The sequence below is a fragment of the Atractosteus spatula genome, unplaced genomic scaffold (genome assembly GCF_055471065.1).
Source record: "Atractosteus spatula isolate fAtrSpa1 unplaced genomic scaffold, fAtrSpa1.hap1 Scaffold_24, whole genome shotgun sequence".
Taxonomy (NCBI): domain Eukaryota; kingdom Metazoa; phylum Chordata; class Actinopteri; order Semionotiformes; family Lepisosteidae; genus Atractosteus; species Atractosteus spatula.
In genome coordinates this window covers 103,236-128,503 of record NW_028296808.1, presented here as the reverse complement: position 1 = coordinate 128,503, position 25,268 = coordinate 103,236, and the positions used below count along the sequence as shown (strand labels likewise).

The following is a 25,268-nucleotide window of genomic DNA, read 5'->3' as shown; positions in this document are numbered from 1 at the left end:
CTTGCGGAAATTCCGGATACTATTATTTTGCTTGTCGTATTATAGGAGAATTTACGGTAACTCGCGGTATTTACCGGTAGCTTGCGGTAGACTGCGTACAGCGTACCGCAAAATAACGCGGTATCGCCCGCGCATTTTGAATGGCTGCATCTGTAGGCTGCCAAAAGTCTCCGAAACCAAATTTTGATAGCAGAAAATTCTCACTCGTCCAGAAGTTCCCTTGGGACCCAACATCCAGCACAGAGTGGTAAAAAAGCGTCTTTTTTGTAAACCCTTGCAGCGTGAATTGGTGGTTCAGTGGTAGAATTCTTGCCTGCCACGCGGGAGGCCCCGGTTCAATTCCCGGCCAATCCAGTGGCTTTTGCAGCGAGCGGCTCCATCACTTGCATCCCCTTTCAACTCGCAACTGAAAACCCACTAAAGCTTAGAAGGTGTGAGCCAGGTCAGTACCCGGATGAGGGTGACCTACAGGGAAAAGCAAAGCTTACAGCTGGAAGCGGTGTTAATGGAGCCAGCTGTGGGGTGCTCACCCTGAGGTCTGTGCGGGTCCCAATGCCCCAGTATAGTGACGGAGACGCTGTGTGGTAAAAAGGTGCCGTCTTTTGGATGAGATGTAAAACCGAGGTCATAGCTCTCTGTGGTCATTAAAAGTGACCACCAAAACCTTTGACAAAAGCTCTTGGTAATTGATGGTCTTCAATAATGCTTCTCCTTTAGGTACATTTGAAATCAGCTGAAAAATGCTGTGAAATGGGGGGGCACTTCAGGCCATTGTAGGATTTGGGTTACAAGAACAATTAAACAGCACGAGAAAGCCCGTACACTGAATCGCAGGGCTTTCTATTCAAAGAAGGACAAAAGAAACTTCCCTGAATTCCATTTTTTGCAGCACAGAGAGGACAGCAGGCACGAGGCCTGTTAGCTCAGCTGGTTAGAGCGTGGTGCTAATAACGCCAAGGACGCGGGTTCGATCCCCGTTCGGGCCAGGTAGTCTCCTCCTCTCTTGCCAAAACCCGTTGCTTTCTTGCTGTGGTGAGATTGGTGGTAATTCAAAGACGCCACATACTGCCGACAGACGAGAGTGTTGTGGGAGAAGAGAGAAGTGATGGAAGATTGAAGAGTGTCCTAGGTGGAGCCAAGATAAAGTGTCACAATTGCATAGGGGAGGATTTCAAATGTTTAAGATGGTAAAAATAACCGGAAGTGATCCCCCAGTCCGGCACAGTCTGATGTACTTCTGTCATATAAAGTGAAACTAGATGTCGAACTGGAGCCTCACTTATGTAAATTTGCAATATTTGCATAAGTGAGGCTCCAGTTATACATCTAGTTTCACTTTAAATGACAAAACTGAAGAGACTTAAAAGAGCTGGAGAGGATTTCTTACAACTTTTGAGCCGGCACAGTTTTCGAAAACGTTTTCTTCACGCTGCACTATACAACACAGACAGCCAAGAGTCTCCAAAACAAAACAAATTGACAGATAGGAGAAAAGTCCCACTCGTCCTAAAGTTCCCAAAATCCAGCACTGAGCGTAAACAAAGTGTTCAAGTAGCGTGGGAATGCTACCCCTAATGCTAGCTGGAGTTTGAGCGTCTGGTTCAGAGTTTGCTCAAGAGTTTACCTTTCACAGATGCGCAAAGATGAATGTTGAGGGTGCACGCTTCAAGGCGCCTTACAGTGCAGGGAGTGATTAGAGACGATTCGTGACGTGTGCTCGTTCCCATATACCGTACGCCCCGGGTTGCAGTGCTAGGATGACGTCCAATACCGCTTCGGCACGTAACGGCATTATATTCAAGTGCAGGACATGAGGGTTTTATTTTGTTCGTTTTGTTCTGCTCTGCTTTGCTTTGTTTTGCTTTCCATGGCGTTTGTAAGAGCGTCAATAAAAAGGCGATTCCTGCGTCTAACACGAATGAAAGAGCTATTTCAAGTGCGGCTTCTAAAATGCTTGTAGACATTTGTCTGTTGTTGATTGTTTTTTTGTGTCTAACAAAGTGCCATTTTCCTGTCCGGACGGGGAGACTTTATCATTCCCACATGAAGCAACCCTTAATTCCTCGGAGGCGTGTCTGTCTGCAAGGTTTGTATTTTGGAAAGGTTTTTTTTTTTAACGGAGAACGACTTTGAAAAAGATTTCCGCCGGCGTCTCGCGATCCGTGTGAGATTGTAGCAAGAACATGGTGCGGCTTCTTAAATGCTTGTGGACATTTGTCTGTTGTTGATTGTTTCTTTGTGTCTAACAAAGTGCCATTTTCCTGTCCGGACGGGGAGACTTTATCATTCCCACATGAAGCCACCCTTAAGTCCTCTGAGGCGTGTCTGTCTGCAAGGCTTGTATTTTGGAAAGGTTTTTTTTTTAATTGAGAACGACTTTGAAAAAGGTTTCCGCCGGCGCCTCGCGATCCATGTGAGATTGTAGCAAGAACACAGCAACGGCGACGCTCGCTGTAGTCGTGGTCGAGTGGTTAAGGCGATGGACTAGAAATCTGGTGGGGACTCCCCGCGCAGGTTCAAATCCTGCCGTCTACGGCGTCTGCCGCATGTTGTAGTGTGCCTGTGCGGCAGAGGCGAAGTGCCGCTTCTCCTTTTCTGGTACTATAAAAACGCTAAATCGCTTGGACCCGCTGCCATGGAAATCAATTCTTCAGATAACCACACATTTTGCGTTCGCACGTCTGGTGCTCTACTTATGCCTTTGAAAACCGGATCAATAAAGCTCAAAGAACCGACACGATAGGTGCTCGTAAAGCACGCAGTAAAGAACTCTTATCAGCGAGGGTTTCAGTGGGTTAACTGAGGAGAAGGCGTGATCGCTAATTGTTGAGTTTTTATTTGGTGTTAGAAACACTCTTACTGTGCATGAAGTGCAACAAATGTAGCCACAGAAATTGCATCGTGCTTTCATTTATGCTATTGCAGACACCAACGTTGCCTAGATAGAAAACCGAAAAAGCCGTGGGTTTGCTTGCCGGTCTGAAGGATCTCTCTTCGAATCTCTATCATTTGTCAATGGAAGTAAAAGGTGCTGCAATCTGATACGTTCACATTCAAACCCTCAGCTGTTGTTCGACTTTATTTCTTGACTAATTACAACTGAGTGTCGCATGAGCAGTTACGTAAACTTGTCTGCTATATTTGAACACAAATGCCGTTCTTCAATTAAAACTAACAGTACATTGTCAGGGACATTCAGTTATATACAAACAAGAGACAGACGAGAATATTTCTACCTTTCATGTGGACTACGTGTTGACTTACTGATCGGAATAATTGAAATGTTCGGGTTCATAGCCGATGCAGTGCGTGCTAATTAGAACAGCAGCGCTGGGCTCTCAGCACCGTACTGAGCCCAGGTGCAGTTCATTTACATGAAGGAAATCTCGTACTGGGTACGATTACACCCACATACAGTAAGTAGCACAGGCTACTTAGGGAGTAGCCTGATGCGTTTAAAAGTGACCCGAGCCAGGCAGGAGTCGAACCTACAACCTCCTGATCCGTAGTCAGACGCGTTATCCATTGCGCCACTGGCCCTGGTGTCACACTCCACGACTGCAACCCAGTGAGCTCAGCACTGCAACTAGTAAAACATTACCCCCGGTCCATTCTTTTCCAAAAGTGAGAAACACCTGTTTTCTACATTGTGTCTGTTTAAAACCATATCTCTTTAAACCAAACCAAGAGTTTGTCCTTTGCACTGATATTCTGATTCATTTCGATTTCAAAGAAAAAAAAAACACTTTCTTCCAAAGCATCATAAAATTGTCCCTTCTTCCAGACTCTACTTCTCTCTTGTAGTAGTACAGCAGACCTTTCCAGGTGAGCAGATCACAGAGTCCGAAATGAGCTTCCTCCATCCAGCAAAGTACCTGAACATGACTCTGTCATCATAAAAGCACCCCTGTAGTAAAGCAATTAAATCCGAAATCAAGAGGGCAATTGCCTACTGAAGTTCAAGAAGTCATCAATTTTAACCTAGCAACACATTAAAGGCTGCATCTATACAAGTACGATTCTAGAAATGCTCACCAGATTACGTTTTAAGAAGGAACTGCGGCTCAGGTTCCGCCGAGATCTAAACTCGGATGGCAGGATTCAGAGTCCAGAGTTTGGACGGGTGGCGCACAGAGGGTCCATATACTGTAGATCCCTCAGTGATCTTCCGCGTGTTCAAACCGCCAGCGTGTGACTCCCCTGTCCCCGTGACCTCATTGCTCTGCTCTCGCCTGTGTGCAGCCGAGCCCGACTCACGGTAAAGTGGAAAAAAAATGCCCTCAACTTGTGATTTACTCTGGAGCGAGGACAGATGTCACCTTCTTATCATTGAACAGGATGTATGTGATGTGGCGACTAGGTTCAATTTTTTATCCTCTTTAAAAGATTAAGGACTGGGTGAGCCTGATTTACCACCCTTTCAGCTAAGAACCCGACGTGCGGACCATTTAAGCTGCGTAGACTCGGTCGTTTAACTCTTCTCCATTAGCAGGGTTAAGGTTAAAGAAAAAACATTGCTGACTTCTTTTTTGTTTTCCAGCCGCGAGCGCTGATTAGCAAGGTTTGCATTTCATGTTTTGCAAGTTGCATTCTAAGAAAAACAAGTCGTTCAAGACAGGAAATGAATACTTGCATTTAATTAAGTCTAGCCGTAGGCGGTTGTCCATAATGACCAGTCCTGTTCGAGAAGACAGAACAAAAAAAGGAACCGCTGGGATTCGGACCCGGGATCTCCTGTTTACTAGGCAGGCGCTTTAACCAACTAAGCCATAGCGCGCCAGGAGCTCTGTCCTTTTGCAGCCACTTGGACACACAACTCAGACACATCTGCATTCGCTGTGCGCTCCGCCTGCTCGCTGAGCAAGTTGCCACCTTTACATACAATAGCAACATCGACACCAAGAGAAAGGATGACAAATGGCTTTTAACTGGAACTTTTCATGTCCAAGGAGCTCAATGTGCTTTCCGTGTACAACAGGGCCACTGAACTCCACACCGGCCACTGAAGCACAGCAGTGGCTTGCTGGCTTGACATCTCCCAAGGAAGATGTTGAAATTGCATGTGGAACAGGAAAATGACCCTCGAGTACGAGGGAAAAAAAAGAAAAAGAAAATCTGGAGCGCGCCAACTCATGTCCGGACAGCCTGGTTTGAACAAAGTGTTCAAGTAGCATGGGAATGCGACCCCTAATCCTAGCTGGAGTTTGAGCGTCTGGTTCAGAGTTTGCTCAAGAGTTTACCTTTCACAGATGCGCAAAGATGAATGTTGAGGGTGCACGCTTCAAGGCGCCTTACAGTGCAGGGAGTGATTAGAGACGATTCGTGACGTGTGCTCGTTCCCATATACCGTACGCCCCGGGTTGCAGTGCTAGGATGACGTCCAATACCGCTTCGGCACGTAACGGCATTATATTCAAGTGCAGGACGTGAGGGTTTTATTTTGTTCGTTTTGTTCTGCTCTGCTTTGCTTTATTTTGCTTTCCATGGTGTTCGTAAGAACGTCAATAAAAAGGCGATTCCTGCGTCTAACACGAATATAAGAGCTATTTCAAGTGCGGCTTCTAAAATGCTTGTAGACATTTGTCTGTTGTTGATTGTTTTTTTGTGTCTAACAAAGTGCCATTTTCCTGTCCGGACGGGGAGACTTTATCATTCCCACATGAAGCAACCCTTAAGTCCTCTGAGGCGTGTCTGTCTGCAAGGTTTGTATTTTGGAAAGGTTTTTTTTTTTAACGGAGAACGACTTTGAAAAAGATTTCCGCCGGCGTCTCGCGATCCGTGTGTGATTGTAGCAAGAACATGGTGCGGCTTCTTAAATGCTTGTGGACATTTGTCTGTTGTTGATTGTTTCTTTGTGTCTAACAAAGTGCCATTTTCCTGTCCGGACGGGGAGGCTTTATCATTCCCACATGAAGCAACCCTTAAGTCCTCTGAGGCGTGTCTGTCTGCAAGGTTTGTATTTTGGAAAGGTTTTTTTTTTTTAACGGAGAACGACTTTGAAAAAGATTTCCGCCGGCGTCTCGCGATCCGTGTGTGATTGTAGCAAGAACATGGTGCGGCTTCTTAAATGCTTGTGGACATTTGTCTGTTGTTGATTGTTTCTTTGTGTCTAACAAAGTGCCATTTTCCTGTCCGGACGGGGAGGCTTTATCATTCCCACATGAAGCCACCCTTAAGTCCTCTGAGGCGTGTCTGTCTGCATGGCTTGTATTTTGGAAAGGTTTTTTTTTTAATGGAGACTGACTTTGAAAAATGTTTCCGCCGGCGCCTCGCGATCCATGTGAGATTGTAGCAAGAACGCAGCAACGGTGGTGCTCGCTGTAGTTGTGGCCGAGTGGTTAAGGCGATGGACTAGAAATCCATTGGGGTTTCCCCGCGCAGGTTCGAATCCTGCCGACTACGGTGTCCTCCTCACATCGTTGTGAGCTGGCGCAAGCAAGGAAAAGTGCCTTTCTTCTTTTCCTGGTGGTTTTAAAACGCGAGATCGCTTGTACCCGCTGCCTTGGAAAGAATGTCTACATGTTTACTTGCACATTGTCTATTGTTTGTACATTGTCTTGATGCACTGTTTGCACTTTGTCTTGTTTTTTACACTTGTTTTACAATCGAGAGACCTTCTGTAAGTAAGAATTCCATTGTACCAGTACCGGTTACATATGGCAATAAAGTTCAAGTTCAAATGCTTCAGCGTCCGCAAACGGCATTTTGCAGCTGGAAGCAGATGGCGACGCTTTTTGCGGTCGCGTGTCTTGTGCCCCATTTCCGGCCTTTAACATCGAATCAATAAAGCTGTTAGAACCGACACCATAGGTGCTTTTCTTACAACTTTTGATCTGACTCAGTTTCGGAATGCAATTCCTGAACACTGCGAGAGACAACCTACAGATGCAGCCATTCAAAATGAGCGGTAAAAACCCGTAGTACAGTAACCAACCCGCAGGGCACCGTAGGGCACCGCGGTAAGTGATTGGCTGGTCAAAATGACCGACAGGGGCACTCGTGGTGCCTTTACTGTGCACCTTTACTAATGTCTTTACTGTGAACATTTCAATCCGCTTAGTTTTGAATATTTATATGGAATTTTACCACTAAAGGGAAATTTTAGTAGCTGAGCATAAAAAGAAGAGGAGCATAACGCATCTGAAGGTCATAAACGATATTAATTTAGGAACATAAACATTACTGTATGTACATAAACTGTACTGTGTATGGCTGGTCTTGATAGTTTAAAGAAAAAATACACACCAGTCTTCCATTTCTCCCTAAACATTTTAAGCATGAAAGTTTTATGAAACAGTACCCAAATATGTGATTGCTGTATAGAATGAATTTTAATTTTTAAAAATTATTTAACATGAAAATTAAGCTGTTTACATCTTCCGCCTGAGAACAGTCACCCGTTGCTACCCAACGCAGAAACACAGCCACTAACTAGCAAAGAGAGGACATTAGCTAGCCAATATGATAAAGAAATAAATGATTATTTTATTTCTTTTGCACATTTATTTGAACATTTCCATCGATTGTACAAGCACTTGGAAACTGTCCAATCCCTAGTTCATCAAGCATTTACCGGTCTGGTGCCGGTCTGTGTCTTCTAGGATATAATGCCAGCGAACTCTTGTTTTTATGTCCACTATAACTACGCTGGGCAAACGTTCCGAGGTCAAATTCTTCCAGCACGGGGGTACCTTTAAAGCGGAGACGACGGCACCGAAATTTTTTGGCGCGCCTTCTCTTTAAAGCCCTGGCCAAATATGAAGACAGTACGTACAGTTATAATTCAAACGGAATTAAAAACTACACATCCGAGTTACCATGGTGGTGCTTGTGATCATTGCGTTTAACCAACGAAACAGGGCGAAAAATCAGTCACATGACTTTGGGGCAGAGTTTCGAAAGCTTAACCTATCAGCAACAAAGCGAAATTTACACGATAGGCTACCTCAATCTGTCAGTTACACGACTGTGTATGTCGCTTAAGCCACTCCTATTTGGCATTTTAGTTATGGAGGCGAGAAGACGCCCCCCCTCTCCCCCCTCTGGGTGTCTGATTTGCCGCCATCTTTAACTGTTCGGTGTCTAAATCGGAGTAGCTACCAGTACGAAATAAAGTTAATCCTAGCTACAAAACATATATTTTTGTGGTAAGAGGGCGCAAAACATCAGTATTTACTGCTATTAATTACTGTACGATTTATAGTTGAAATCTGAGCCTAGATATAAAGTTAGATATAAAGTTAAAATCTCGACAAAGCAATGTAGGAAATACAGAGAAAATAAATCCTTTCTGACATCTAAAATCAGTTTCGATCGAGGTCTCTAAAACGAACAAGAAAAAGAGGATTTTCGGAGGGCAATTACGCTGTGTTTATATAGAATAACTGATTTATGAGCAATCTAATTTCTTGTTCGTTTAAAACAGTGAAATGTCAGCTGCAAAAGATCGCACCAGAAACAGCACTCTCTCTGCCTGTCATAGACGTTCAGGAAAGGCTGAATGAAGTCATGTCAAGTACAATAATTCGGTGATCAATAATAACAGTTGTAGGACAGTATATAAGGAGGATAAGGATTTTGAAGTTGACTCGAAATCTGATAGGTAACCAGTGCAAGGACTTGAAAACAGGTGTAATGCATCCCTGATAGGATTCTTGCCGTCATATTCTGAACATATTGAAGATTGCTCAGTGTGGATTTAATTTCCCCAGTGAACAGGATGTGCATTTATTAATTCTAGAAAAAAAGCCTTTCTTGATTTCTCTAGTTCCCTTTAAAATAAACTATTATTCCACAATGCAGAGTATTACATGGCCAGTATTTACACATGATATTTGTGATTTAAAGAAATTAACACAAGCAGCTTTTGGAGATTTAAGTGTTGGCTGAGTTATTGCAGGATAAAAGACTAGAGATGTTGGCAAGAAGAAGATAATTTGGGGAAAGCTGAGGAATACACTTATAACAAGAACACTTCCTAATGGGGTTAGGCATACTTTTGATGAAGATGATGAAGTTAACAGACTATATGTTTACATAGATACTGAAATAAGGATTGTATTTTAGATTATGTGTAGTTGCTGGCATTGAACTGTGTGTTGGATGTACATGAATTGAAGGAATGGGCAAACATAGCTGATGCGGATCCACAGAGCCAGCATATTAAGATGTTTATAATTAGAGGCAATTTGTTTAAATAACTAGGTATGGATACTGATGTGCAAGAGAGGTGGAAAGGTGGAAAGGTTTCCTTAAGCCAGCACTATAAAATATTTTATTCTCAGTGAGATGCTGCCATTTCATCGTGGGTTTCTAACACTGTGTATAGTTCCATCCACACAGTGCCTTTACTTCCATCCATTTCTAATCTCTTTATCCAGTACAGAGGATTTGGAGCCTATCCCAGTAAGCAAAGGACACAAGGCAGAATACACCCTGGACATAGCGCCAGTCCATCACAGGACAGACAGACACAAACACACACACGCCAGGGCCAGTTTTCCCATAAACCAATTAACTTACCAGTATGTTTTGGAGTGCGAGAGGGAGTCATATCACACATATGGAGAAAAACCATCTAACCCAGAGAGAACATGTAAACCCCTCACACACAGGATGGCAGGAATTGAACCTAGGACCCCAGTGCTGTGTTGTAACAGAAGAAATAAGGTTCTTGATCCTGAGATGAAGTAAAACAGATGAGTTTATTGCATGCAAGGAACAATAAAGCCGAAGTCTTGTTTCCCGCAAGAAACAACAAAACCAAAGTATTGTTCAACGTACTGTTACAAACTTTTGGGTTATATAGTGTTTTCTTCTCCGTTTCTGACGTCACTCGGTCTGATGGTAAAGTGGGGGGTTCATGGTATTTGGCCAGTTTACGATGTTCTGGGCAAATGGTCAGTTTAACATTACACCCAGGGGGGTTCCTAGCTTGCATCTGCAATCCTTATCAGTTAACCCCCTTTCCTGCCATAAACCCCAGCTTGTGACTTAGAAGTCTAAACCCCCTACAGAAAGGATTAAATTCAAACCCCCGTCTTCACATCTTTCTTCATTCCCCCCTTATAAAATATGGCATACGTCAGTGTAGCCTATTTTTATACATACAATGTCAGGGCAGATCTTTCCTTTCTTGGCGAACAGGTATGTATTGCCATGTCATTGTACGTTCCACGGTTATAGCAAGATGTGATACATGTTTTTGTGAATGTGATGATTACAATTATACATATAAACAATACTACTCCTACAGATACACACTATAAAAAGGTTCCACCCCAGGCCCCAAACACAGACTTTACCCAAGACCCAATTCCCCAATTTTCAGTATAATAGTCCTGATATTTCTGTCCCTCATTGTAAATGTGTTGGGCCAGATCTGAGACGTGCTCAGAATTATCAGGAATATATGTGCAGCATTCAGTGTCAATTACTGCACAAGTTCCTCCTTGGGCCGCCAGTACATAATCTAAAGCTAGTCGGTTCTGCATGGCCACTGTTCTGAGGGCTACCATCTCATCATTAACAGCCTTCAGACTAGATGAGGTAGAATTTGCTAATTCTTCTAAAGTCGAGGCCATTTGAATTAACTCTCGACTCAGAAAGTTCATGCCGGCTTGTGGAAATATTATACCTAAATAATATTCCCAATCAGCCAATTTTCTTTGTGGTCTGTGGTTAGGTCCGAAGGGGCTGTGGATTTGAACACGGATATGAGGAACCACATATCCTAAATAACATGAGCCAGACCACTGGGCTGGCAACCATGGGTAGGCTCATTTTCCACAAATGAAAGATGTTCCGTTTGGCGCTCCCCATGCCTCTGAAAACAAGAAGCTTATACTGAATTGTGGGGTGTGCCGATCCCATCCTGGAATTTGGAAGGTAGAGGTGGATATATTTGCAGCGATGGTAAGGTTGCAACGACTCCATCCAACCAAGTGCAGACCAATTAGTGTGCTGAAAACATATGTTTCCCTCACGTTCCTTATTGAGAGTCAGGTATGGTGGTGTATGGCTTCTGTTATATTTAGGAGCGTAAGAGCCTGTGAAACTCGTGGGCTCTAAGCCTCGCTCCTGTAGATATTGTAATGTTGTGCAGGTTAAAGTCGTGTTATGGCAACCCCCCATAGTTTGTCATATTAAAATCTCCTAAATTATCCCTCCAAATGATCATGCCTATGACTTCCTCGAGACGCCAAGGAATGGCTCCCATAGGAAGTCCTCCCTGTACATATTTGGGTAATGTGGCACACACCCAGCAGGCACTTTGGTTGGTTTTCTTAGCTGTCAGATAGGAGAGGCCTAAAAAGGAATTAATTCCATGTTCTCCTTTGTGGGAGAGATGATCATTAATTCCTGCGGAACATAGTCCTACAGCAACAATTATTCTTATAAACAGAAATGATTTCTTTCTGAGTCTGTAAATGGGGATGAGGCTCGTCGGCAGTGTGGCGCGTGGATCCAGCGATCTTTTCCTTCCACTCGAACCGCAGACTCGGTTGTCAACAGGATCTGGTAGGGTCCGTCCCACCTGGGCTGGAGAACCTGTGAAGGAAATTTCCTGATCCACACCCACTCTCCTGGGATGAGGTTGTGCCCTCCTTCAGGTGGTGGTCCCCACGCCTCCAGGACCTGCTCGCGGGCTCCTTGGGTGGCCTCTGTCAGCAACTTGCAATAATACAAAGGAATGGTTGATCCATCTGAGGAAACCCCAGTCTCAGCACCTGTAAGAGAACTTGTTTCAAATTATTAAAGGCGGCTTTTGCTGCGGGAACCAAGGCAATCTTGTCCTTGTACTGCACTCCCCCCTTAAGCAGATCTGTTAAGAGTTGTGCTCACCCTGTAAAAAACATTGCACCCAGGCCCTGTTAAAATTTCACAATGCTAGACACAAAAGGGCCTTATCATAACTGCTTCTATTAGACACTCTAAAGCTGAAGCAACTCAGACTTGTGGGTTTCCTCATCAGGGGAAGCACTCAGAATACCATCAACATACTGAGTGATCACAGCCAGTTGAAGCTACGTGATACCCTGTTCTGCATAGTCATTCTTTGTAATGCATAATATTCCAACCCAATAGATCTGGAATAAAACCACCCATTAAAATCTGGTACTCGGCAAGTAAAACTTGCTGTCCCAATACTCCTGTGGCCTCCTGCCATCTTCCCCTATACATTGCTCTATAGTACACTGTTGAACAGAGGAGTGAAACAAGCAGGACAGTAGTGCTCCAGTATCCCCTAACAGAGAAACCAACACTCCATTAACAGTACATTTTTATCCACTGGACTGGGACAGACTTAGGGAGGCTACAAGGGATTTACAGGATCTAATCGTTAGGTAAACAGATTTTCTCACAAGACGTTATTCTCCCCAGTCTCGATTCTAAACCTACAGCGTTTCAGCATGTCTGGTTTCGAGACATTCGAATAAAACCAAATTGTTTCCACTATTGCAACTAATTGTATAAATTACAATTTATAATAATTTATAATAATACAAAAACTGTTTAACTACTTTTACGTCCACCTGTACTGTACTTATACGTTTCAGACGCTCTTATATTTTCCAATCTCCTTAAGTTGATTTTCGTCAAGTCTCTTTAGTTACGTCTCTAGCCAGTCCCGCTGGCTAAACACACTCACACCGTCATTTAGTATACCAAAACTCACAGTTACACACATACATGCCGGCACACAAATTCATAAAACACACATACACATCGAGAATATATTTTTCTCTTCGTAATACAATGTGCTGTATTCTTGTTTTACTTCTACATGAATCCTTTTAATTCCTGAAGCGCACTCCAGGTTCGCTGCATTTCTAATTTCGGGTGCGGTACTTTAGCCCACCGGTCAATATCTTACGGTTTTGGATTTGATCGTATGGGGGAAATCAGGGAAGGTAGGTGCGATTGCAGACCCCCTCGACGGGGTGCGAGACAGTGTTAGAGTGGCGCTGTCATCAACGGCGCCAGCCCCTGCTACATCAAGTCCTTTCCCACTTCGAGTGAGAGTACAGATCTGCGGGCGCCCTCCCTCTAACAGGGGAGACCCTGATCCGTCTTTATCACACTCATACCAAGTGTTATCCCAATCAGACCCCCCTTCTCCATATGGCCACTGAGGGAATTGATCCCAATTATTTTCGTTTCCTGCCTGTTTGTTCCCCTGTGGGAGAGCAGGATATAACTTAGTCGCTGGCTGCAGCACATTAACCAGTGCAGCGTGACCAGAAGTTAATTCCTTCTTTAGTTTCTCATTCTCCTGTACTGCCTCTTTTAGCTTTTTTTTTCTATACTCTTTCGTAGCGAGTAAAGTATATTTTCTTCCGGGTTTTTATTTTCCCCGTAAACACACTTTTAAGTCACATCCCAATTTCTTTCTTTTTCGTCATGTATCTGCCACTACTGGTGCCGGCCGTGCACCAGGGTGGGAGCTACATGCTTGTGCTTTTGCCAATCAATACTCATATGCTTTCTTTACAGGCGTCTTCGCCCCAAATTCCCTCTGACAAACTCAGCTTTTTCCATATTTTTCTCCTTCTTTTCCGTCAACTTACACTTTTCCGATATTTAAACGGACCCTTCCACCACTTTCTCAAACCATCAGTTAGCGCACATGTTCGGTCTCTTTAAGATTTACTTTAAGTCGTGTGTGAGGTAACAGCTCATTCAGTAGGGGGATGCTTTCACTTGAAAAACCTGTGCATTCCTGCACTCATTCAGCCAAGGGCGTCTGTTACCTCCGGATCTAAATACCTCTCAGAGACTTTAGAGAGGATTTACACCGCACTGTTCACAGGTAAGAAACGAGACCTCGAAAACCCCCTTTCTTGATCAGTAATTCACCATCCCCAGAACGCCAGCATCGCTGCTTTTGCCCCGGGGTGGACTTACGCACTGAGCTCAATCAGGGCGATTCTCGGGTCTCAACATCCTTTAAATCCTGCTACTTAATGCTTTGCTCTTTTATTATGAGGTGTGTTTATGTTAGTGTCGTGCGTGTGTATATGTATTTCACAAACAAGGAAAACACCAAAAACATACATGCATATATCTCTTCTACTCCTGTTTCCTTTAAAACAAAAAAACCCACGCCACGCCAGAAACCACGCCACTCCAATCTGTGCACGATCAAGGCGTAGCTAATCTCAGGACCCCGGGCGTAATTAAAGCCCACACCAATCCTGGATTATACGTGCATTTAATGCACCACTCAGCTCCAGAACCCCGGGCGCAATTAAGGCCCACACCGATCCCGAGCCACAGAACTCCGGGTGCAATTAAGACCCACACCAGTCCTGAACTACGTGCATTTAATGCACCACTTGCTCTACAACCCCGGGCGCAATTAAGGCCCACACCGATTCTGAGCCTCAGAACTCCGGGTGCAATTAAGACCCAAACCAGTTCTGACCTTCAGAACTCCGGGTGCAATTAAGACCCACACCAGTCCTGAACTTCACGGTAAGGGTCCAAAACCCGTTCAAAACTCCACGCGCAATTAAGGCATACACCAGCTTCGAACGCCTGTACACAATACCGCGGAACCCCTGCCAGACCAAATTCTGGGCTTACAGCAACCAACCCATTACATACACCGGTGCCTTCCCCGGGCCAGAGGAATTCAGAAACTCACGTTTACTCCGTCATCTCGGGCGATTCTCGCAGGGAGCAGAGATTTCCCAATCGGTCAGAGAGAGTCAGGACTTTTAAATAAAAGAGGAGTCCTTACCTCTTAGTTATGTGCGCGCTGACCATCTCTCCTGCCGATGGGAAGTTCTGCGCCTTCTGGAGCATCCGCCGACTATGCCAAATTTGTTGTAACAGAAGAAATAAGGTTCTTGATCCTGAGATGAAGTAAAACAGATGAGTTTATTGCATGCAAGGAACAATAAAGCCGAAGTCTTGTTTCCCGCAAGAAACAACAAAACCGAAGCATTGTTCAACGTACTGTTACAAACTTTTGGGTTATATAGTGTTTTCTTCTCCGTTTCTGACGTCACTCGGTCTGATGGTAAAGAGGGGGGTTCATGGTATTTGGCCAGTTTACGATGTTCTGGGCAAATGGTCAGTTTAACATTACACCCAGGGGGGTTCCTAGCTTGCATCTGCAATCCTTATCAGTTAACCCCCTTTCCTGCCATAAACCCCAGCTTGTGACTTAGAAGTCTAAACCCCCTACAGAAAGGATTAAATTCAAACCCCCGTCTTCACATCTTTCTTCAGCTGCAAGATAGCAATGCTAACCACTTCGCCACCATTATAAATGGATGGATATTGAAGTGGAAATCTAATAAGTAAATTGATTCTTAAAAATGTAGAGAGCTTTGAAAAAAATATATTGGTGCTTTTAGATAATATATTTCAAGGATGTAACTGCTGTGCTACAGTGCGTGCAGAATTTTAGAAAACAGTTCGTCAACAAAGTACACTGTTTAGGTTAGTTTAGAAGACAATGTACCAAAACAATATATGCTGTCTGGGTCATTAGAATTAGCTGAAAGTAACCGATAAGCTTTGAATAACAAATCTAGTTTTTCTTCTCTCGCTCTATGATGTAATCTGTTTTCTCTTAGAGAAAGGGGAAGTTTTAGAAGGGACCAAGTGCTGAACTTTTTTACAGCGCAACGTCTTATAAAAACCCTGTACTGCTTGTAACAAATTGAGTCTCTGGTTGCACTTTGCGAAGTGGCAGCAGGGCTCCCAATATTGCAATATTGAAATAAAGACCTTACTCAGGTGAGAACTCTCTTTTGTGGCTTCCTTGATAGTTATATTTCCATGACAATATCTTAGTTATCTTTCTAGTTCACAGGTTTGCATGCATGATTTAATTTTGAAAGCCACTGAGACATCAGGTACTACTGTTGTATTTATGAAAAAGAAACAAAACAAAAAACATACTAACAACTGTGCCATCCTACTCCTTAGTTAATACATTTTATTATTCATAAACAGTTAACATTGTTAGCAAAATATTTTGAATTATATTTAACCCTATTTTTTCTTTAGTTTTGTATTTAACTTATTATATGATAGTCAGACTTAATGTATATTTGAACAATGAAAATATATTTTTACAAGATGCGGGGGAAAGTGCAACATCTTATTACAGTGCTAAATTTAATATTATTGATTGCTAATAGTTTATGCTAACACCTAACTTTCTTAATTAGATGTATTTAAAACAGTGAACTAAGTGTAACATACTATTCAGAAATACAATCGAAAATAGTTTTGTGGTGTTTGTATGGATGAAACGTTTCTAAAATGTATAACGTAACAAAATTAAAGACGATTAAAATCTGTAATCTTTCCACTTGTAATGTCATTAGACAGAACAACACGTTTCTGGTTTGTTTTAATTAGTATTAGTTAGTAGTTAGTAGTTTTAATTTAATTAGTATTGCAATTCGCACTGATTCCCTTGCGAAGATATGGACTTAAGAATATTCGTGCCTGGTCAAAAAATGGCATTAAGCACTTAAAATTAATATGGTTAATAATAGTAAACTGTAACATGCTGTAACAAGATCGGTTAAACTGCGAAGAAAATGCTTTCAGAGAAAATGTTTCAGGTGTGAAGAACATAGATCTCCAATGCAATTTCAACCAAACCTGTTCCCACACACCCTGCCCCCACTACCATTAGAATATACACAAAGCACTGAAATCTTTCGAGCTAATGATCAGGTGACCCGAGAGAGAGCGAGAGAAACACCAAGGGGTGCGGAACCAGGGAACTATTTACATGGAAAACGGGCGATCTCCCCAGACTGTCCGCCCGTTTCACTGTTACCTGGATACCTCTTTATTTAGAACTCACTAACACTGATTTTTAGTTTAGAAGGATTCAAGTAGGGTTTTAGATGAAAGGCAGCGACCTTAATCAAGCCCAAATCATAATTGAACCCATTCAGAGCCTACATTACATTTTAGCGTTTCATTCTGAGCAGAAGACCCTCACACCTGAAGAAGGCTTGCGTTTTCTCTCTTCTCTTTTAAGCATGTGTACAATGTGTAATACAATTAGAATGTGTAATTACAATGCGAATCGTATGAGGGTGGGGGGGAGGTGTCTTTCGCTGGAAATCTCGCCTGCTTCTACTTTACGAGCACAACCCCCTCTCTGCCGGAGTGCTGGCTGTGACGAATTAAACCGGTTTCACAGGTTTCAATCACAGACCATGTGACATGGGAGTCAGGAAACTAACACACAGCGCCACCGGATTTGATAACACTATAAAAACGCTATAAAATAATGTGACTAGGCACAGAACAAGTTTACAGCACAGTACAATAATAAATGCTGACCATGACTTTAGAAGCATAAATTGGCTTACACTCAATTTAAACACAAGCTGTCTTTAGCCCTCTAAGCTGGTTCATACACAAATGTAGAGATCCAGGCTCAGAACACACAGCTTCATTAGCGAATACATATGCAGGACAACTAGAGAAGACGTTTTACAGAGGATGGATTTTTAGAAACATCCCATCAGTGACATCACTGAAGTCAACTCCTAGGTACTGTAACTGTCGTGTGGATAGTTTCACAAGAATCAGACAAAGGTTTAAGCATCGCTTGTTCTAGATAAAACTGCAAAAAAAACAACAACAACCCATAATGTACTTCTTTGCAGCTCTGTTTGCCCAAATCATATATTCACAACGTGAAATCTAGAAAATAATATTACGTAACCAAAATCCGCAATATGGAAACAGAACCTGTGTAATTGTTGATAGATGATGTACTCGTAACATTTTTTCAAGACGAACTACAACATTTAAAAAATGACTTGTATGTACTTGATATCTCTAATCAATCCACGGGTCCCAGCACAAAACGAAACTAAAACGCATACCGTTTCGCGCTTCTTATTAGTTGCTCAAAAGTAATTTGACCGTATGAAATGCATAATATAAACCTAGAAACATATACGTGAGCAGTACTTAAGCACTGTAGTATCGGTGTTAAGACATACCTCTCAAATACTGTAAATCAAGTTAAAAATATCTCAAGACCGATTCTGGTCATAATGAAACCATGTTTCGTGTATGTTTTCTTTAAAGTACCGAGACCAGCCATATACTGTATGTTTATGTTCCAAAATTAATATCGTTTATGGCTTCACACGCGTTGCAGTATGCTCCTATTCTTTTTATGCTCAGCTACTAAGATTTCCCTTCAGTGGTAAAATCAGATATGAATATTCAATACTTAAACGGGCACAGTTAAGACATTAAATATACATATACATACTGTATACAGTACAGTTTTCATACGGTAATATGTTTATGTTCCTAAATCAATCTCTTTTATGAGCATGTGAAAGGCATGGTGAATCGATTCTCAAAAATTACTGTACTTTGCATGATTGGAAACAAATGCGTGATTGCGAAATGCTGTGGTGTTACTTTTACAAAGACGGTCAATGAAAAAAAGAATGTTGACCAGGGCAATACTTTGAGTTTACACTTACAGCTTGTCCAAGGTCATTCATTATTAATACTATTAGTAATATCTTCGTTAAAGACTTTGATGGCCACAGCTCAAACATGAGAGGTTGAGCTTTATTAGCTCCACCTTGCGGAAATTCCGGATACTATTATTTTGCTTGTCGTATTATAGGAGAATTTACGGTAACTCGCGGTATTTACCGGTAGCTTGCGGTAGACTGCGTACAGCGTACCGCAAAATAATGCGGTATCGCCCGCGCATTTTGAATGGCTGCATCTGTAGGCTGCCAAAAGTCTCCGAAACCAAATTTTGATAGCAGAAAATTCTCACTCGTCCAGAAGTTCCCTTGGGACCCAACATCCAGCACAGAGTGGTAAAAAAGCGTCTTTTTTGTAGACCCTTGCAGCGTGCATTGGTGGTTCAGTGGTAGAATTCTCGCCTGCCACGCGGGAGGCCCGGGTTCGATTCCTGGCCAATGCAGTGGCTTTTGCAGCGAGCGGCTCCATCATTTGCATCCCCTTTCAACTCGCAACTGAAAACCCACTGAAGCTTAGAAGCTGTGAGCCAGGTCAGTACCCGGATGAGGATGACCTACAGGGAAAAGCAAAGCTTACAGCTGGAAACGGTGTTAATGGAGCCAGCGGTGGGACGCTCACCCTGAGGTCTGTGCGGGTCCCAATGCCCCAGTATAGTGACGGAGACGCTGTGTGGTAAAAAGGCGCTGTCTTTTGGATGAGATGTAAAACCGAGGTCATAGCTCTCTGTGGTCATTAAAAGTGACCACCAAAACCTTTGACAAAAGCTCTTGGTAATTGATGGTCTTCAATAATGCTTCTCCTTTAGGTACATTTGAAATCAGCTGAAAAATGCTGTGAAATGGGGGGGGCACTTCAGGCCAGTGTAGGATTTGAATTTGAATTTTTGAAGAACCATTAAACAGCACGAGAAAGCCCGTACACTGAATTGCAGGGCTTTCTATTCAAAGAAGGACAAAAGAAACTTCCCTGAATTCCATTTTTTGCAGCACAGAGAGGACAGGGGGAACAAGGCCTGTTAGCTCAGTTGGTTTGAGCGTGGTGCTAGTAACGCCAAAGTCGCTGGTTCGATCCCTGTTCGGGCCAGGCAGTCTCCTCCTCTCTTGCCAAAACCTGTTGCTTTCTTGCTGTGGTGAGATTGGTGGTAATGCAAAGACGCCACATACTACCGACAGACGAGAGTGTTGCGGGAGAAGAGAGAAGTGATGGAAGATTGAAGAGTGTCCTAGGTGGAGCCAAGATGAAGTGTCACAATTGCCTAGGGGAGGATTTCAAATGTTTAAGATGGTAAAAATAACCGGAAGTGATCCCCCAGTCCGGCGCAGTCTGACGTACTTCTGTCATATAAAGTAAAACTAGATGTCGAACTGGAGCCTCACCATTTGCATAAGTGAGGCTCCAGTTATACATCTAGTTTCACTTTAAATGACAAAACTGAAGAGACTTAAAAGAGCTGGAGAGGATTTCTTACAACTTTTGAGCCGGCACAGTTTTCGAAAACGTTTTCTTCACGCTGCACTATACAACACAGACAGCCAAGAGTCTCCAAAACAAAACGAATTGACAGATAGGAGAAAAGTCCCACTCGTCCTAAAGTTCCCAAAATCCAGCACTGAGCGTAAACAAAGTGTTCAAGTAGCGTGGGAATGCTACCCCTAATGCTAGCTGGAGTTTGAGCGTCTGGTTCAGAGTTTGCTCAAGAGTTTACCTTTCACAGATGCGCAAAGATGAATGTTGAGGGTGCACGCTTCAAGGCGCCTTACAGTGCAGGGAGTGATTAGAGACGATTCGTGACGTGTGCTCGTTCCCATATACCGTACGCCCCGGGTTGCAGTGCTAGGATGACGTCCAATACCGCTTCGGCACGTAACGGCATTATATTCAAGTGCAGGACATGAGGGTTTTATTTTGTTCGTTTTGTTCTGCTCTGCTTTGCTTTGTTTTGCTTTCCATGGCGTTTGTAAGAGCGTCAATAAAAAGGCGATTCCTGCGTCTAACACGAATGTAAGAGCTATTTCAAGAGCGGCTTCTAAAATGCTTGTAGACATTTGTCTGTTGTTGATTGTTTTTTTGTGTCTAACAAAGTGCCATTTTCCTGTCCGGACGGGGAGACTTTATCATTCCCACATGAAGCAACCCTTAAGTCCTCTGAGGTGTGTCTGTCTGCAAGGCTTGTATTTTGGAAAGGTTTTTTTTTTAATGGAGAACGACTTTGAAAAAGGTTTCCGCCGGCGCCTCGCGATCCATGTGAGATTGTAGCAAGAACGCAGCAATGGCGGCACTCGCTGTAGTCGTGTCCGAGTGGTTAAGGCAATGGACTAGAAATCCATTGGGGTCTCCCCGCGTAAATTCGAATCCTGCCGACTACGGTGTCCTCCTCACGTCGTTGTGTGCCGGCGCAAGCAAGGAAAAGTGCCTTTTTGCTTTTCCTGGTGGTTTTAAAACGCGAGATCGCTTGTACCCGCTGCCTTGGAAAGAAATGTCTACATGTTTACTTGCACATTGTCTATTGTTTGTTTGTACATTGTCTTGATGCACTGTTTGCACTTTGTCTTGTTCTTTACACTTGTTTTACAATCGAGAGACCTTCTGTAAGTAAGAATTCCATTGTACCAGTACCGGTTACATATGGCAATAAAGTTCAAGTTCAAATGCTTCAGCGTCCGCAAACGGCATTTTGCAGCTGGAAGCAGATGGCGACGCTTTTTGCGGTCGCGTGTCTTGTGCCCCATTTCCGGCCTTTAACATCGAATCAATAAAGCTGTTAGAACCGACACCATAGGTGCTTTTCTTACAACTTTTGATCTGACTCAGTTTCGGAATGCAATTCCTGAACACTGCGAGAGACAACCTACAGATGCAGCCATTCAAAATGAGCGGTAAAAACCCGTGGTACAGTAACCAACCCGCAGGGCACCGTAGGGCACCGCGGTAAGTGATTGGCTGGCCAAAATGACCGACAGGGGCACTCGTGGTGCATTGGTTGGTAGTGAAAAGATTTCATCATCTAATGTCTTTACTGTGCACATTTCAATCCGCTTAGTTTTGAATATTTATATGGAATTTTACCACTAAAGGGAAATTTTAGTAGCTGAGCATAAAAAGAAGAGGAGCATAACGCATGTGAAGGTCATAAACGATATTAATTTAGGAACATAAACATTACTGTATGTACATAAACTGTACTGTGTATGGCTGGTCTTGATAGTGTAGTGGTTTGATGGGTTTACTGAGACAATTATCAATTGTAGCAGTAATCACGAGGTTGTTCGTTGGGGCTTTTAGAAAATCAATCGTCAGAACAACTAACAACGCACACACACGGGTTCAATACACGAGATACATTTATTAATATAAACTGTGCACCAAACATATACTAGTCTGCCTGGATACGAGCGGCAGACCTTACTGTGAGGGTTATCAATATACAAGGTATATAATCTCGAAGAGATGCAAACACAAAGAGATACACAACAGAGAATATATGTCAATATATATCGTTCGGTTACCAAATCGCTAATCAGTGTTATTACCCACTGTTACTCTAAACTCGGAAGTAAATACATTACTCATGAATTAAATTGATAACAACTTGTGTTGAGGTACAATTAAATTCTCGAGACGCAATGTAGAACATGGGGTTTACTTATCCACTGTGTTTGGATTTGGAATTTCCCGGCACGAACACCAAACCAGCTGACAGGCTCTGTTGCAGCGGTTGTCCAATGGGCGTTGTGTCGGCGTCCTCTGGCTACCGGCCAACCAGTCGAGGTGCAGCTCGGAGTAGGAAGGCCGGAGGAATCTGACTGCGGCGCGCAGGGCAGTCGTTGCTCCGAGGGGATCTACCAGCAGTCTGGCTGGCTAGTAGAAAGTCTCTATGCACAGAGTGTGACCGCGAGTCCTCACAAGTCACTCTTTTGCCTGGGAAGAAGCTGGTTCGTTCCCGGTCCAGCGCTGCTTCTGAATAAGCTATTCAGGTTGTCGACGAGGGTCCAACTGTAGGCTGCCGTTGATCAAGCGGAGCATTCACGTTGGTAGAATTCTGAATACGTACGGGATCCTCGGCCTCGCGCTTAGAACAAAGTCCAAGTCCTTTTGCAGACAACAGCAGTTGTCACGTGATTGTCTCTGAGGATGCGTGAAAATGGCCAAGGAGAGCCCAGAACTGAGCTTGCGCTCCCTTTTTGATCAAGACCCAGATGTGTGCTGATTGGTTGAGAGTTTGGCGGGCATTGGAGACCCACGTGGTATTACCACGCCCTGCCAGTCCCTGATTGGTTGGTCAAGGTGAGATATAAGTCACTTACTCTTGACACTTAGAAATGCAGTCCAGATGTCCATTCGGCACTCCCTAGACAGATAGGCGCCAGTGGATGACCATTGATCATTATAGCCAGGCTTAGCTAATTGCATCCCCGTCTGGGAGCTTGCTTCTTATCAAAAGAAAAACATCTTAAATCAGCTTGCATGAATTCTTTCTCTGTGGCTGCACCACAGAGATGGAGGGTGAGATGGGGCCTCCTTTAGGAGCATACCAACGCTTAATTCTGTCTTATTAACAAGCATTGCCGCTACATATCCCCCCTTTTTGAAGGTCACGAGGTCCTGAGGCGTTGTTGCCATCAAAACAAAAACAGAGTTAAGTGATGTTTGTTGTACCACGGTGGATTCTACCACCCAATATTCACATTACCTCTCGAGAATTTGTACAGGAAATAGTGTTGGAAAGAACGTTGCGTATACCTGCTCTCAGTTATAAGGTACCTAGGAATGAGGCATTGGGCATCATCATTAGCTCTAGACCTTAAACTTCCGGCAGTTCACTATCAGTATCGGATAGCTCTGCAGCAGGCAGACGTTTGGGAGTGGTTACCTGATTTCGGTGATAAACCATTGCTCCCTTTGTCTCATTCAAACTACCCCGCAAGGCTTTGATACAAGAGAACAGCATCCAACACATTACCCCAGCCATGATCCAGCTACCCAGCAGCAGTGTCAAGATGACCACGTTTATTGTTCCTAGCGCCCCAGAGGATCCACAACGACTGTGCTTGGGACCTACCAGTGTAGTTTTTAAGTTTGTGTCGTTAAGAACAAATTCGACTACCTGTACACCCTCAAGACTTACTGTCTCTTGGATTCTCTCATCCAAGTCAATGCCGTGTCCTCTGAAAGCGTCCACAATCTCGAGTTCCGTTTCGTATAGTTCTGACTCCAGGTGATACAGTGCTAAATCGTTGAGATGCACTATCGCTCCTTCAGGAACTTGTAGAAAAACTGTTTGGTTGGGTAGCTGCACTTCGGTAGCTGTATCATGCCTGTCATATGTTATTGTAACCGTTAACTGTGGTGTGCTGACCAGCCATTTCTTTCCCACCTGCTCAACCTGGGGTTCGTTAACCTCACTTTTGCTCGTCACTGTGGCTTTACACTTTTCAGTGGCAGCCCCCTTTCTGATACCACACAACCTCTGAGTTGTGTCCCTAAGGAATGGCTTACTTGGGCATACCCAGTGGATATCCTTGGTTGATATACACAGTTCCAGGTTTGGAACAAGATACAAATTTGGATCATCCTCCTGGTAAGCTACGAGCGGTGGGGTGGTCAACTTCACATGCATGTCCCCCCTCCAGAAGCCAACGTTCGATATAGACTTGAGTCTATAGATATCCTTGCCACTCACGATGGGAAGGTTCAACAGGAAACCTATTTCCTTGGCTTCAGGGTTGACATGTATAGGAATGGCACTGTCTAGACTGTATGCAAAATGTACCTGTAATGGCTGCACCATCTCAGAAGTGGTTGTCCTAAGTACTTCTTCTACTAAGGACAGTGGAACCAAGTAAGTTGGAATCTGTCCCATGGCTAAGCTAGTTATGGTGGCACTAAGCTCCCTAAGCAAATCCTGCATCAGCATCCTGACCTGTTGCACGTAAGCATAATCCCACTGTAACACGTCGACAATCCTGCCCACGGTGTGGAGGGTGTTATTTAACACTGCTGCATGAAGGTTTACTGCTAATATTGTGCCCTGTAAGGTTTTCCCTAGGCTTTCCAGCCGCTGCTGCTGTTGATACAGCCTGTCCTGAATTTCTGGCATTTCCTTAAGTAACCCAGACACCTGCCTTCTCAGGGTGGTCAGGGTGACAGTGTAAGCAGCAAACAGACCAGCTGAAAATAGCGAGCCCACGGTGGAGGCCGCAGCAATCAGACCCCCCAAGAACCTTTTGGGGCGGCTGAGGCCTGTCATCTCCTCCTGGCTGACTGTTGCCTTCCTCAGCTGGCGGAGCATGTGTATAGTGTCTAGCTGGGCATGCCATACAGCATCCTTAGCCCACTGCCTGCCATGATGGGACACCCTACTGTTCATGTTGATGTGCTTCCGAAACACATCACTTGGGTCCAGCCGCACATACACTCGCTGAGTATATGTTCTGCAATTTGTTAACAACAATCCGGGAGCGTCCTGCAGGACTATGCCGGTAGGAGGACCGGGTTCCACAACTTCAAGGGGCTGTGTCGAAGCGATCCACAGCACTGTCAGGACCAGCCGTGGCAGTTTTAGGATTCCCATTCTGGAACACAGATGAGGCACATGGTACAGTTCCACTATAATTTTGAATATATTTTCCTAGGAGGACCTACACTACAGTACCTAACTACCTGCAGCTACAAAGGGGCACCCCCCTCTTGATCGGGTTTAGATTTTTAACCCTATTCTGTGTCCTCCGGCGCCATTTGAGGTGGGCGATACAACC

At 43.8% G+C, this 25,268-nt stretch overlaps 4 non-coding genes across 4 annotated transcripts; 3 read left to right on the top strand and 1 right to left on the bottom strand.

Moving 5' to 3' along the window:
• The first annotated feature begins 912 nt into the window (after positions 1 to 912).
• On the top strand, positions 913 to 986 carry trnai-aau (transfer RNA isoleucine (anticodon AAU)). The gene has a single exon. It is a non-coding gene; the product is annotated as a tRNA-Ile (tRNA).
• A 2,481-nt stretch (positions 987 to 3,467) lies between these two features.
• On the bottom strand, positions 3,468 to 3,540 carry trnar-acg (transfer RNA arginine (anticodon ACG)). Its single transcript has one exon. It is a non-coding gene; the product is annotated as a tRNA-Arg (tRNA).
• Positions 3,541 to 6,320: 2,780 nt separating this feature from the next.
• Positions 6,321 to 6,402, top strand: trnas-aga (transfer RNA serine (anticodon AGA)). Its single transcript has one exon. It is a non-coding gene; the product is annotated as a tRNA-Ser (tRNA).
• Positions 6,403 to 18,884: 12,482 nt separating this feature from the next.
• On the top strand, positions 18,885 to 18,955 carry trnag-gcc (transfer RNA glycine (anticodon GCC)). The gene has a single exon. It is a non-coding gene; the product is annotated as a tRNA-Gly (tRNA).
• Positions 18,956 to 25,268: the final 6,313 nt, after the last annotated feature.